Source organism: Coenobita brevimanus, chromosome 111 (assembly GCF_032717465.1).
Source record: "Coenobita brevimanus isolate Jiangsu-jjx chromosome 111, ASM3271746v2, whole genome shotgun sequence".
Lineage (NCBI taxonomy): Eukaryota > Metazoa > Arthropoda > Malacostraca > Decapoda > Coenobitidae > Coenobita > Coenobita brevimanus.
The window spans coordinates 31116165-31131400 of record NC_137064.1 but is presented as its reverse complement, the minus strand read 5'-3'; positions in this window follow the sequence as shown (position 1 = coordinate 31131400).

The window sequence follows — 15236 nt, the reverse complement described above, 5'->3', positions numbered from 1 at the left end:
ACAATGTACTTATGTATTTCATCACTGAGATTGCAGTATTTCAGCAAGATTATAGTAATGCAGACTGGCAGTAATTGTACATATCATAAAATGTCATAAAATAAACTGTGTAATCAGTGCACAATATGTGAAGTGTAGCATCACGTATGGGTTGGTTATATGGTTACCACCCAGCATTGTAAATGGTTTTCTGGCTTACAGGAAACCATTAGGCATTTACTCAATATAAAGCCACCTGAAAAGGAAGGAGTAATAAAAATTGACAGGAAAGATGTGAGAAATAGGGAGAGAGGAGGACAGAAACAAAAATAATGGAGATAGTGGTTTGTGCTACATCAAGGAGTGGATGGTGGTTGCTGAAAGATGTAAATATTCATGTTCAGTACTGTAGTTTTTACATAAATAAATAAATGCATAATTACTGTCCCTTGCAACTTACTGATTGATGTTAAATATGAATACAACTGCAAAGTGTTTTAGAACAAGAGGACATACACAAGATGAGGAAAGGAAATGTGAAAGAAACACTTCATGGTTTGTAGCGATTATTGTACTGATCCTTGAGTTAAGAGATGAGATAAATGGTAGTGTTAACAATGGAAAATAGGATGCCTGAAGCCAGCTAGTTTGCCCAGACGACAAAGCTTGTGTCAAAAGCATGTCTAAACCATGAGAATTAAGACAGGCACAGAAATGCTTTATTAAAAGTTCAAATTTTTCAAAAGTATCAAAAGGACACAAGAACTTCGAATTTAAGAGGTTGCACTGTATATCAAGTGAGTGGATGATCACAGTCACCTACCACCTGCAGGACTAGTAATCAAGGAGACACATGAAAGCAAGCCTCCTGTACCTGTAAAGTGTATTGCTATAGCACATTGATATGACTAGTAGCCATAACCAAGGAGACTGCCACCTCATGAAGGCAACGTTCTCCAATGTCTGTTAAATTTGTTATAGCATGTTATCAAACCTGACAGATCCCTGTTCCCCTTTTGTCTCAGTTGATGGCAGTGTGTAGTGTGATTGGAGGGTTGATACGACTAGTAACCAAGGGTGATGGTATCTAGGGCTGGTGGTGGTACTGTCAAAGCTGAGGGAGTGTGGCCATGTGTGGATTACCACTAGGGTGTGGGAAGGAATTACAACTTGTTCAGTGTTGGTGAGAGGCTGCGTATGTGGTGTTAGAGGTAGACTGTGAAAAATGCTGACATGGTGTGTGCAGTGTGTGGGGGGGAGCATATGGAGATCTCAGGCATGAATGGATTAGTCTTGCTGTTGAGTGTGTAGAGGATTTTTTTTGAGGACATGCTATGTGCTGGAGGTGGAGCTGGTGTTGGCTGTGTGGCTAGGATAAGGAGTGGCTGGAGGAAGTTCAGGGAGCTGTTGCCTCCTGACATTGAGAGGGCTGTCCCTCAGTGCTAAGGGATCTTTGTATGTGGCACGTGAGACCAGGGCAGTGAAGTATGAGAATGTTCATAGGCTTAAACATACAGTAATGACAATGATTAGATTTGTTTGTAGTGCATCCTTGAATGACAGGCCTTGGGAAGGGTGTTAGGACTGCAATTGAAGAGTTGAGAAGAAGAATGGGACTTGAATGTATTGATGTAGTGATGAGGAGGGGTAGGTTGAGATGGTATGGACATGTGGAGAGGATGGAGGGTGAGAGCTGTGATTGTTTAGGGTCGAGTTGTGAGAGGCAGACTAAAAAAAAAAACCTGGGATGAAGTCAGAGTGAGACCTCAGGGATACGGGACTGGACAGGGAGACTGCCAGAGATCAAGTAGTATGGAGAGATGCCATTAGGTGACCAAGGCTAACTTATGCAGGCATGTTGAAGCCTTTGTAAGCGATAGGAAAATAAACGAAGTAACCAAGGAGACAGTCATACCTTATAGTTAAGGACCATCAAACAATGCAACCCCTCTCCAAATTTTTTTTAAAATCAGTGCAACCCCTCTATCTATTTATTTATTTTTTCAAACAGTGCAACCTCTAGCCCCCCCTATTTTTTTTTTTTTTTTTTTTTTTTTTTTTTTTTTTTCCCCAGTTGATAAGTGTTTCTGTAAAGCTTAGTCAGGGTGCAGAATTTGCCATTACCAGTTGTATGGTGGGAATACTGTTAGTTTAGGCCATACCTGTGGCTAAACGAGGACATCTGTATATGCACTGTACAGTATTTGTGGATGTGGGAGCATCTCTTGGCCAGTCAGTCAGACCATATTATTTTTCAGCAGAACTTCACTCGTGTAGATTTTAATATATTGCGGCCCTCATGATCCCATATCCGTTACTTATATATTTATATGTGCTGACCATATTTTCTTTATTCCAATAAATGTATATTTAATGTAAATGCTTCTTTATTATAAATGTTTCAGTATTTTGTCTAGTGGAGTAGAGTTTATCGCCTTTTAAGACTAAGGAAAAACAGCTTGATTTTGACGAGGCAGTCTTATAATTTCCGATATTTGAGAGGTAGTAAAATTAATTGTGCTTTTAAAATCTAACGTCAGTTGCTTTGCCATTGAGTGAAATATTGCTACAACTTTTAATCCAAATACTAAACTCACAACCAAAGAACTGCAACTAAAAAAAAAAAAAAATGCATGCTCCTGGTGCAGGCCAAAAATTATTTGAAACATCTCGACATATTGCATCAGTGGCACATAGTGATGCAGCTTGCCAATTTTTATTCCATATGACTACAACTGTTGCATGTTTATCTCATTTGTACTGCTGTGTCAATGGTCACTGCCCCTCCAAAACATCTGCTTGCATCCCTCCACCACCCTGGCGGGTGCGTAGCACCTGTCTAGCAGCAAACTTTCATCCCTTTTCTGTCCAGCTATCAAATGCAGGAGTTAACCTTCATGTATGCAATAGGTCAACTCTGGAACTGCTTTTCACTCTTCCTACTGCCTATGACCATCCAGTCTTTTTAATGCTGTGTCCAGGCATCTCAAGATGAACGATTTTGAATTTGGCACTGAACTTAGTTTTTTGTTGGAGGGAACAGTCGTTCAGGTTTTCTAGCATTTGGTTCCTTCATCCTTGCATAAAATATTGATTAAAATTGTTGTGGGAACAACATTGCCTAAAAATTACCTACTGTAGTGTTCATGTCATGGTGAACTAATAGACCTGTTGGCTGGGTATGAATGGCTTGGTAGGCCAGGAACAGCATTACTGATTTTATACATACAGTACTTTATTAGTTGCCTACTTGCACCAGACCATCAGCCAGTCTTGGTTAAGATGTGTCTGTTTATGACCAAGAAATTAACAAGGGTTATATAAACTGTAGCAGCCAGTTCATAAGTAACCTTGTAATTTTTTAGAAGTGCTATTCCAAGGTTTTTTAAGGGAACGAAGTCTTAAAAGGCGAGAAATATTACTTCATTACTTTTAAAAATAAGGTGGCCATATCACTTTCCCCCCCCCCCCCCCCAAAGATCTGTTATTGGTAGGTAGGTTATGGCAACATTTGACTAGTTTAGTAAGAAATCATATGTCATTTGGTTGTGTGCTCCATAAATTAGAATTGGGAGACTGAGGGATGGAGTGGAGTGGGAGAGAATTAACTAGGAGTGTATGTGAGTGAGGTAGGAGGGGACACCAAGGATGAGATGGAGGGCTGGAGTGAGAGACTATGGGCCAAATCACACTATACGGTTCGTCTTCGTAGGGTTACGGTTCATTTGCTATGTCACTGTTCATACTATATGTCCATGATCTCATCAGTCTGCGTGCAGCTGCGGCTCCGACAAGAAGCCTCAGAAATTAGTGTAAAGCAGCTTGCTGCAACTTTCATTTTTGCACAGCTACTTAGGTGACAATGCCACTGATGTTACAACCGTGAATGTCACGAACAATGGAAGCTCTTTAGTAGACTTAACTAGACAGGGAGGAAATGCTCCACAAGGTGCATTCGTTGTAAAATAAATTTAAAAGATTCTTGAAGTCCCACTGGTTGTCTTCCACGGGCGTAAAGAGGGTTGAGAGAGAACTTACCAATAGTTATGAACAGGATGTTGGGAGAACCTGTGAATGGTAATGGATAGGGTGTTGAGATACCCTATGAATGGTAATGAATAGGATGAAGGATAAAATGCTATTTGTCACACTGTTGTAATAAAATAGTGAAATATTTAAATATCTTACCAATTTTTCCAAATCCTCTCCTATTAATTTCCATATTTTTTCTTTCACATGGTTATCGTTGTATTTTCTGTTGCCCATGTCATTTAGTTCCTCGTAGCCTCTGACCAGTTCTAATAACTTCTCGTCACTCATGACTGCTTATAGTACTGTTCACGGCCAGAAGCAGTGACAGGCTAAAGTTGTCCTCTGTCGTCTGTAAACACACTGTGACTGATATGTATCAATGTTCACACTGATCAGTGGAGGTACGGAGCGTTTCCATACGTATACGTTTCGTTCGTTAGAGATTTCTTCCAAACGTAGGCAATCCGTACGAGTGAAAGCCGCACGAAAGGTGAACAATAAACGGAAAATATAGTGTGAACAGCCCCATTGATTTCGATATAATAATTAACGTACGAAAGCTGTACGGAGACGAACCATGTAGTGTGAATTGGCCGTAATGTGTGAGGTGGAGGGGGGGGGAGAGGGAAACTGAGGGATTGAATAGAGGATGTTGTAAATTGAAATGGGAAGGAGAGGGAAACTAACTAGGAGTGTATGTGAGTAAGGTGGATATGGGGTAAGAGGGAGGGGGAGACTGAGGATGAGATGGAGGGATGAGTGGAGGTATATAGGAGAGGAGGGTGTAAGTTGGGGGTGGAGTATGAGTGTGAGGTGGAGGGATGGAATAGAGGTATGAGAGGGAGGTGTAAGTGGGGGGGGGGATGGAGAGTGAGGTGGAGGTGGGGAAAGTGGCAGGGGGAGACTGAGGATGAGATGGAGGGATGGGTTGGAGAGGTAGCCTACATGAGAGAGGAGGGTGTAAGTTGGGGGGTGTGGGAAGATTAATTCTGAGAGTGTATGTGAGTGAGGTGGAGACTGAGGATGAGATGGATGGAGAGGTGTGTTAGAGGAGGGTGTATGTTGGGGTGTGAAAGACTAACTAGGTTAGTATATGTGAACAAAATGGAGGGATAGGGGAGGTGTAAGTTGGGGGAATGGAGAGTAGGAAACATAATCAGGAGGGTGTATGTGAGTGAGGTGGGGGAGAGGCAGGGGATGTAATCATGGGGGAGGGCAGGTAGATGGCAGTGGACAGGGAGGAGATATGTACCCTCACAGGATGAAGGTGTCTGGCTATAGGTAGATATAGCATGTCCACACTTTCACATTGTTATAGTAATATGGCCGTTATATATTTTTACAGTTTTATTTGTTTGCTTAAGATTATACTCTGAACTTTAGCTTGGCCTAAAATTTTAAATCTTTCTGGCCTGAATTATGAGTTGTAACTTTCTTAAAACAGGATAGTAGGCACAGTGTGAAAAGGATTATGAGTAATAGCATTGCCTTTCTGTGCCTCGAGTTACTCTTATGTGACACAGCTGCAAAAGACTGAAAAATTGGGCCAAGTTAGTGAAGAGTAAATATTGTTCAGTGGAATGTGAATTTGTTGCTATTTAACATGCATCACAACCAGTCCATGTTGGTATATTTGAACCTCTTCAGTACTGTTACATCTTTTCTCATTGGTTGCTGTGTCCCAGATGATTTTATTCTTGCTGCTGCCAGACGATTTTACTCAGCTTAGGAAGGGGGTCTCATACTGAAGGGAGGCTATGTCCCCTCCAGTAAGAGATCGCACTCCAAGCTGAATAAAATCGTGTGGCATCAGCAGGAACAAAATGTCCTCATACTGAAGGGGTTAATTGGCTCATGTCTTTGGTATACTGTATGCCGTGTTGATTAATGGTACATTGCTTCCTGTTTAACATGCCTTAGCAAACACACGTTGCGTGGTGCACACAGTGTTAGCAATGCATGTTAAGTAGCCCTTTTGATCACTCTGTTGTATGCCATGTGTTCTTGTATAGCTCTGCCTGGCATTAGCTGGGCAGAGCAATACAAGACATGGCATCTACACAGTGATTTGAAGGGCACGGTCTTGGAAGCATCTTGGGGTAGGGCGCAGAACCTATCTCGATAAATCGGCCACGAAAATTCGGACTGGCAACCCTCCCTTGGGGTTCCCAGTCCTTATTTCTCTGGCCGATTTATCGAGATAGTTTTTTTTTTTCACCTTCCTCACTTAAATGTATCTTTGTGGAAATAAAACCAATGTATTATTACCATGTCTTTATTATATATACATATACCTTTTTGGTATAGTACTTATAATATGTATAGTACTTATAATATGTATAGTACTTATAATATGTGTAGTACTTATATATGACTAGTACTTATATATGTATAGTACTTTGAAAAATATCAGAAAGAGAATACCAATAGACATGAATAGTATGAAGGAGACATCACTTCGTATATTCATGTCTATTGGTATTCTTTTTTTGATACTTTTCAAAGTACTATACATATATAAGAAAATTATAACATTCAAAATTTTGCACTTAGAAAAAATTATGAACTCATTACAGAATAAAATAAATATATATTAAAAACAAACACAACAAGACACATGGAGCAGGACACAGGAAGGACAGCAGGACATAGCAGAGACGACAGGGCAAGACACAAGACAGCACAGATGACAGGGAAGGACACAGTAGGACATGGCACAATGACAGGGCAAGAACAGCAGGACATGACACAGATGATGGAAGGACACAACAGAGCAGGACATAGCACAAATGACAAGGCAGGTCATAGCAAGGCAAGACAAGCAGGATACAGCAAGAGATGGAAGGGCTCGACACACAAAGGAAAAAATAGCAGATATGGAAGGCCAGGACACCCTAGGCAAGAACAGCAGGACACAGGGTAAGAATAGCAAGGAGGGGAGGACAGGCCAAGGATGGCAGGGCACAGCAAGAGTGCAGATGACAGTGCATGGGTGTAGGGAAGGACAGGGGGGGCAGGGCACAAAGCAGGACATGGCACAGATGATGGAAGGGCACAACAGGGCAGGTCATAGCAAGACAAGACAAGCAGGATACAGCAAGAGATGGAAGGGCAGGACACCCTAGGCAAGAACAGCAGGACACAGGGTAAGAATAGCAAGCAGGGGAAGACAGGCCAAGGATGGCAGGGCACAGCATGAATGCAGATGACAGTGCATGGATGTAGGGCAGGACAGGGGTGTAGGACAGGGTAGGGAATAGCAAGGGTGTAGGACAGGGGAGGGAATAGCAAGGGTGTAGGACAGGGGAGGGAATACCAAGGGTGTAGGACAGGGGAGGGAATAGCAAGGGTGTAGGACAGGGGAGGGAATAGCAAGGGTGTAGAGGAGGGCATGGCTGCATATTGCAAGGGTGTAGGGGAGGGCATGGCTGCATATTGCAAGGGTGTAGGGGAGGGCATGGCTGTACAGTGTATTGCATGGGTGTAGGGGAGGGAAGGAAAGTGCAAGGGTGCAGGGCAGGTAAGTGATGGCAGGACAGGGGTGGAAGGACAGGACATGGTTGACAGAACAGGGATGGAAGGACAGGAAAAGGATGACAGGAATAGCAAGGGACACCTGGTAGGGCATAGCTAGGGTGGGGGTGGTACGGTGGGTTGCAGGGTGGTAAGGTTAGGAAGAGGAAGAAAGAGGGGAGGAAGAGGAAAGAAGAAAAGGGAGAGAAGAACGAGGAGAAGAGGAGGCCTAATACAATAAGAGGGAGAAGAGGAGGCCTAATACAATAAGAGGGGGAAGGGAAGAGAAGGAGAGGAAGCCTAATACAAAAAGGGGAGGAGAAGAAAGAAAAGAATGAGGAGGAGGAAGAAAGAAAAGAATGAGGAGGAGGAGGAGGAGGAAGAAAGAAAAGAATGAGGAGGAGGAGGAGGAGGAAGGAAGAAAAGAATGAGGAGGAGGAGAAGGAGGAAGGAAGGAAAGAATGAGGAGGAGGAGAAGGAGGAAGGAAGGAAAGAATGAGGAGGAGGAGAAGGAGGAAGGAAGGAAAGAATGAGGAGGAGGAGAAGGAAGGAAGGAAAGAATGAGGAGGAGGAGAAGGAAGGAAGGAAAGAATGAGGAGGAGGAGAAGCAAGGAAGGAAAGAATGAGGAGGAGGAGAAGGAAGGAGAAAGAGGAAGCCTAATACAATACGGGGAGGAAGAGGAAGGAAGGGAAGAACAACGAGGAAGCCTAATACAATACTTAACTATATGAAGTACTAAAACACACAGAGAATAAACACTCAACTTTGTTTTCCTTTGTAATATTAATGCCAGCAAGAGGTATCATTAGATTATGCTTCAAAAACTGCTTGTGGGTCTAATAATAATAATAATAATAATAATTTACTGGCAAACCCCTATCAGTAATTCCTCATTTAAGATACTTTCACTAAGCACAGTCTCTCTCTTAATGTCACTCAAAAATACACTTTTCACAAACTTCTTAATTAATCTCAAAGGTGTGCTGTGAAAGATCAATGTTAATTCATCTAAAAATATATATTTTTTAAATTTAACACAAATAAATCTTGCTAGTTAGTTCTGTCTTGCATATGATCCTTAAATGCTGGAGAAAAAGTCCCTCTTGCTGGGACCTGACCCTAACTTCACGCGATCAGCAATTTACGGGAATATGTATCAATTATTTAATGAGGAATTACTTACTGCTGCCATTATACACAAACAAAACTCACAATTTACACATTCTGTTTTTAACTGTGTGGAAAATGTGCCACTAGATCTCAGATTATGTGTTTATATATACATTATTTCAAACTATATACTGAGGTGTCCATGATGGGCCTGTAGAAACAGTTCAGTATTTTTATATCATTTGTATTGTACCATTCATGAAGGCTCCAACATGCATTCATTGGCCAGAGTCACCTAATGGTGACTGTCTATGCTGCTCAATCTCTGGCAGCCACCCTATGACCTTGTCTCGTATTTTTTTTCCAGTCTGCCTCACAACCCTACCCCGAAATTCACACTTCTCACCTTACGCACCCAATTGTTATAAAATCGCGGTGCAGGGCAGACACCTTCAGGTGGTGGCACTGATATAACCAGGCCGTGTCCAGCGAAAAGGGCTAGATGCTCACTCACTGACCATTTAAGCCCCTGGAATCCTGACTACCTCACATATTTCTCCCTACGTAAGTGCTTGAAAATTATCAACTCCAGGACTTTCCTATTCCAGACCAACACCACTACAATACCAGTTGGTGTTCTCAGTGCCAAAAATCTCTCGTGGCTAAACACAGACACAGGACAACAAGGGGACTCTCAATGCAGAAAAATACGAACACACAAACCACCACCACAACCCAACAAGACCTCCACACACAGTTATAAGGCTGCCTCCTCCCCCCAGGCTCACTATGTACCTCTTCATAATAACTAATCCCATGAAACAGTGAAATTTTTAGTACTGAGACAGGAATGAGTCTCATTGATTACTAGTTCAACTGACCCTCCAGTCTGGCCCCACTTTATCAGAGGAACGTTAAAAGCATTACGGCCATTCAAACCACCAAGGAAGTTGTACTAGACCTATTACTTGACCACTGCCCCAAATTAGAAAGTTACCTAAATCCAAATAAAATGTGCAACCATTTTTATTTTGCCTCCTTTTTTTCTTATTTCCTTTTTTTTCTGTTAATAATTTATCCTGTACATACTGCCTACCTAGCCACTACAGCCATTCAAAGCCTATAACACTGCACGTCAGCACTAAATTTCAGAAGATATAGTCAATATTTTTTTTCTTGCCCCTAAAACGGCCCCCATTCAGAAGGAACTGTGTTGTGAAAATACATGGATTTTCACAGTACAGGTCATCGGCTCCGACCACCTGCACTTGTCACAGTCCGCCGATGGCTGTGGCCGTCAACCTCTTATTTTTTTTTAATTCCAGTACTTTATTATTTCAGAGTGTACACAGCTTTTTTTTTATAAATATATATATATATATATATATATATATATATATATATATATATATACAGTACTTTATTTTTATTATTTCACACTGTACCTAGCTACCTATACACACAAGGCCACTACAGACATCCACAAATCTGCAGTCAAACAGGACCCTTCAAAAACCATCACCAGACACCCACCCTTCACAAACAACCCTACCCAGAGAAACACGAATACACCTACTCTCTCTCACCCTCTCTTTACTCTAACTTTGTCTAAAAATGCCTTGTGCTCTCTCTCATGGATCTATCTATCTATCTATTGCCAGACGCCTTAATCCCGTACGGGATGGCCAGAAACGTATTGCCTCTTTCATGGATACTGGGTTGTAAGCATAGCATATAAACACTAAAATACGATGCTGGTTATGAAGAAGAGCTATGGAAGGCATGTAATATAAACTTGCATTACAAAAAGTACTTTAAAAAATCTGTAAGCCAAGAAACTGTTTACAATGCTGGGTGGTAACCATATAATCAAACCATATGTGCTCCCTATCTGTCAACAAGTGGGTTGGTGAAGGGTTAGTGCCCCTCCCCATAAATAAAAGTCAAATGGCCCCCCCTTACGGGATTAGGGCACCTGGCAGTAGGCAGACAGATAGATAGACATTCTCATCCTATACCCAACACTAAAATTCACAAGGATACATATTTTCTTTCCTACCCCCTTAAAACGGCCCCCATTCCAACAGAACCATACTGTGAAAAACATATGGAATTTCACAGTACAGGTCACCGGCTCCGTCCACCTGCAATACCTGTAGCCAAAGTGCAGATCCGCCAGTGCCTGTGGCCGTCATCCACTTTTTTTTTTTCTTTGCAGATCCGCCAGTGGCTGTGGCCGTCATCCACTTTTTTTTTTTCTTTTCTAACTTTTTGTCTACTACTTCAGACGGTACATAGCAACTATCTACATATACATGGCCACTACAGCCAAACAGAAGCCTTCAAAAACCATCATGAGACACTCACCCTTCAGACACAACCACATCCAGAAAAACACAACCTATACTCTCTCTCTCTCTCTTTTTACTCTAACTTGGTCTAAAAATGCCCTGTGCTCTCTCTCATGGATGCTGTATTGTAAGAATACAGTATATAAGCACTAAAATATGATGCTGGTTTTGAAGAACAGCTATGGAAAGCATGTAATAAGAACTTACATTACAAAGAGTACTTACAGCCTATTCTCATCCTATACCCAACACAATTTTTCAGAAGGATACATATTTTTTCCTACCCCCTTAATACGGCCCCCATTCCAAAGGAACTGTGCTGTGAAAAGCATATGGATTTTCACAGTACAGGTCACTGGCTCCGACCATCTGCAATACCGGTGGCCTACGTGCAGTCCAGTTGCCCAAGTGCAGACCGCCAAGTGGCTGTGGCCGTCATCCACTTTTTTTTTTTTTCTTTTTAAACTTTATTTCTACTATTTCAGACGGTACATAGCTACTATCTAGATATACAACAAAAACCTTCAAAAACCATCACCAGACACCCACCCTTCAGACTCAACCATACCCAGAGAAACACAACTCTAACTTGGTCTAAAAATGGCTTATGCTCTCTCATGAATGCTGAGTTGTAAGAATACAGTAAACAGGCATTAAAATATGATGCCTGTCACAATGAAAAGCTATGGAGTGAATGCAGGTCTAATGTTTTGTTTCTGCCAGTGGGACACGTTAAAAAAAAAAATATATCAAAACATGAAAATTTGTGCCAAGTTAGAGTGAAATGAGTACACCCAGACTTCAACACAATCATCATCTTTCACTACTTCAATGCCAACACAATACACAACTCACACACAATGCACTATGGCCACAGTGTAATGCCTCCTGCCACACCACACCACACTCACATTTACCACAGTGTAAGGCCTCCCCCCCTCACCACAACACACTACTACAAACACTCACCACATGTACCACAGTGTAGGCCTCCTCCCACACACCACACCACACTACCACAACAAACAATCCTTCAACATATACCTTTGGGGCTGCCAGGGTTTCTGTAGTCAGTCAAGAGGGATTGCAAGCCAAGATTTACTAATACATAGCAAATATTCTTCAAAACAGCATAATTTTGATATAACAGGTTTATCATCAAAGGATTTCAATTTATCATGAGAATTAATTTGCTGGAAGGGAAGGTTATGACGGCCAATACAGGTGATAGGAGGGTCAGAGGCATGTAATGATTTTAGCACTACAACAACAGGGTCTCTTTATCTCTCATGACAGAAATATTTGAGGTGGGAGCAAAGAACAAAGAATATACAAGCATTAAGGGGGCCAACTATCAGTACCATGCCTAATGAAGTGGACTAATCATCATCATCATCTTCGTAACCAATTATTTTTCAATCATCGTAACCATTTTTTTTTTCTTTTTCAAGCAGTCACTCCTATCTTGTTCATTTATTCTTTTTACACATGGATAAAATGCATAGGGCCCATAAAGCAAAGAGGAAACCCAAGAGAGAGTGAAACTAACTGCAAGCCCAAAGAAATGGCTGATACACTCATTCACTTACCATTCAAATCCTAGTATCTTACACACACACACAAAACCATGGGGACATCACACATCCTTGCTCTCTCTAATCATAAACCACGACAACCCAACCCAAGACATCAACACCATCACAAACACCCAAATGATACACAGACCAAGAAAACGCAACAATGAAGGAGAAATATCAACAGCATAGCCTAAGAATCAGCATAATGATAGTAATTCTAAAAACGTATCAACCATTGGCTGTGATGTTGGAGACCTTGCCATCATCCAATCCTATGTCACCCCATAAGGAGCGTAGGAAGCCGGGGCTAGGCATACTTGACAAAATTATCTGCTCAACACATAATACTGCTGATTTCTGAGATGCCCTGCGTTGAAAGATGATAGAGACCTGACAGGCAAATTGGTTCTTGCTCATGCTTAGGAAAATATGGCAAATGACTGTGTGATAGGAAGAGATATATCAAAATAGTTTAGTTTATGGGCACCCTAGGATCTCTCCCTATCTATCTATCAATCTATCTATAGCCTGACGCCCTAATCCATATAGTTATAAAATTTCAAACACGTGGCACATTTTCCCACGTACCGATAAGAGTACAACATATTCCAATTCAATATATAACTATAGTCAGTTTATTTCCATCTGACAAAACAAGGCAACTTTTATCACTTCAGTACTAAATCATTGATGTATAAAATTCAGTATGTCTAAGTGATGGGATACTGATGAGTCTCCTTGGTTACTAGTCAAATTAACTCTCCAGTCTGACTACACTTGGCCATAAAGCTAACGGTTATCTCTGTCAGGTGAAGCAACTGACTATAGAATAAATCAACAGAAATAAAGACACCAAAAAAACACTCCCACATCAATATATAAAACATAGTCAGCCACAGGAAAAAAAATGTAAAAAACATAAACCGTATTAACGGTAAATGTTCGTATATATGCAGGGAAAAATCTCGTTAATCTCTCATCTAAATGAAGGGAATCAACTGCTAAGTTTAATGAGGGGAATAAACTCAGAATGATTGTTATTCTTGGATATAAATGAAGGGAATCAACTTATATGTTTAATGAGGGGAATAAACTCAGAATGATTGTTATTCTTGGATATAAATGAAGGGAAACGACTCAAGTTGCTCATCAACCTTTGACATAAATGGTCGTTAACTAAGGATGCTCAGTGCTATTTAGGACAATACATTTTTCTTTTTAATGCAAAGAAGCAGAAACTGAAGAGCGCAAGAAATAATACACAAAAGAGAGCCAAATGCAAGATATCTTACATCTGAAATTCCTGCACACATTGCATTTACAAGACTGGAGGTCACAGGCTGAGGGAAATAGAGATGGAGAAAAATAAATTCAAGTTGACCTGTTGCCAATTACAATCAACCAAAGAAGGACAAGAGTACATATATTTTTCAGCATATTTTTTCCTTTGCCTGACTGTGCAGTACATCACAATGACATGGTAATAATAATAATGCAAATATAACAAGAAAAAGGGCATAACAATTGGCGTACAAATACAATAGCCAACATCAACAGTTCAGGAGGGATAATATATACATTATTGTTGGGTAAACAAGCACTATGGCTTTTTTGCAGAGTCCTTTTATTTGCCACAGTTATTTACGATCTTTTGGGCTGATAATACCTGCTGTTGTGGTGGTCCCTGGCTCATTTTAATTACTAAGAATCAGAGTCAGTGCTGGAGAACCTAAATACTGGAATTTAATTAAAAAAAAAAAAAAAAAAGAGGCAATAGGAGCTCCAAAATTCTTACAACCAAAATTATCCTCTAATATTCTTCAGACGTGTGTGTGCATCTTTCAGGAGTTTACTCTGGAAAATGCTACGCATATATCCTTAGCAAAGTTTCATAGCTCATTTAGCCACATCTCATCCAAGAAGGTAGATGATCAGCACACACAGATAAGCTACAACCAACTGACACTGTTTTACTTAGGCAGCAAATACTGTACTGGCAAAAATGCTGAAATTGATGCTATGTTGGTTCAGAGAAGTGGTTTGATTACAGCACTATTATACAGGCATACCCAAACACCTGCCACTGTCCTACTTAGCCAGGAATACAGAACCACAGCAACAGCAGCCCACAATTTACTAAACCAAAATACAGGGCTGCACATATATATCTGGTGTTCTCGGCTCAGTCTGCGGGTATGGGGGAAGCACGTATTTTGACAACTTAATTATGCTCCGTTTAACTGGGTATTAAATTAACATCATTCCTTTGTAAATGCTAGTTGAAACATGACTAATATGGTGCTAGTCATGAAGAAGTGCTATGGAAAGGATGCTGGGCCACAGTGCTATCTTATTCTGCCAGTGACATGAGGGAAATGAATCTGCATAAGGACAAAAATCTTGTCTCTTTGTGTCATGTTTGTGTCATACCTTGTGCCCTGCTTTTGTGTGTCATGTTTCTGCATGTCATGTCTCAGTGGCTGTTCAATTTGTATAAGGATGAAGCTATAAGAGAGGCAATAGGAAGGAATGTGAATATATTGGTATCTAGTGAGGGAGGGTAAGATGTGGAAACTTCCTGAGCTGTTGTTTGCTGATGATACTGTATTGTGATGAATGTGAACTGCAAGGCTTGGTGCATGAGTCTGAGGATGTAAGAAACAGAATCCTAAA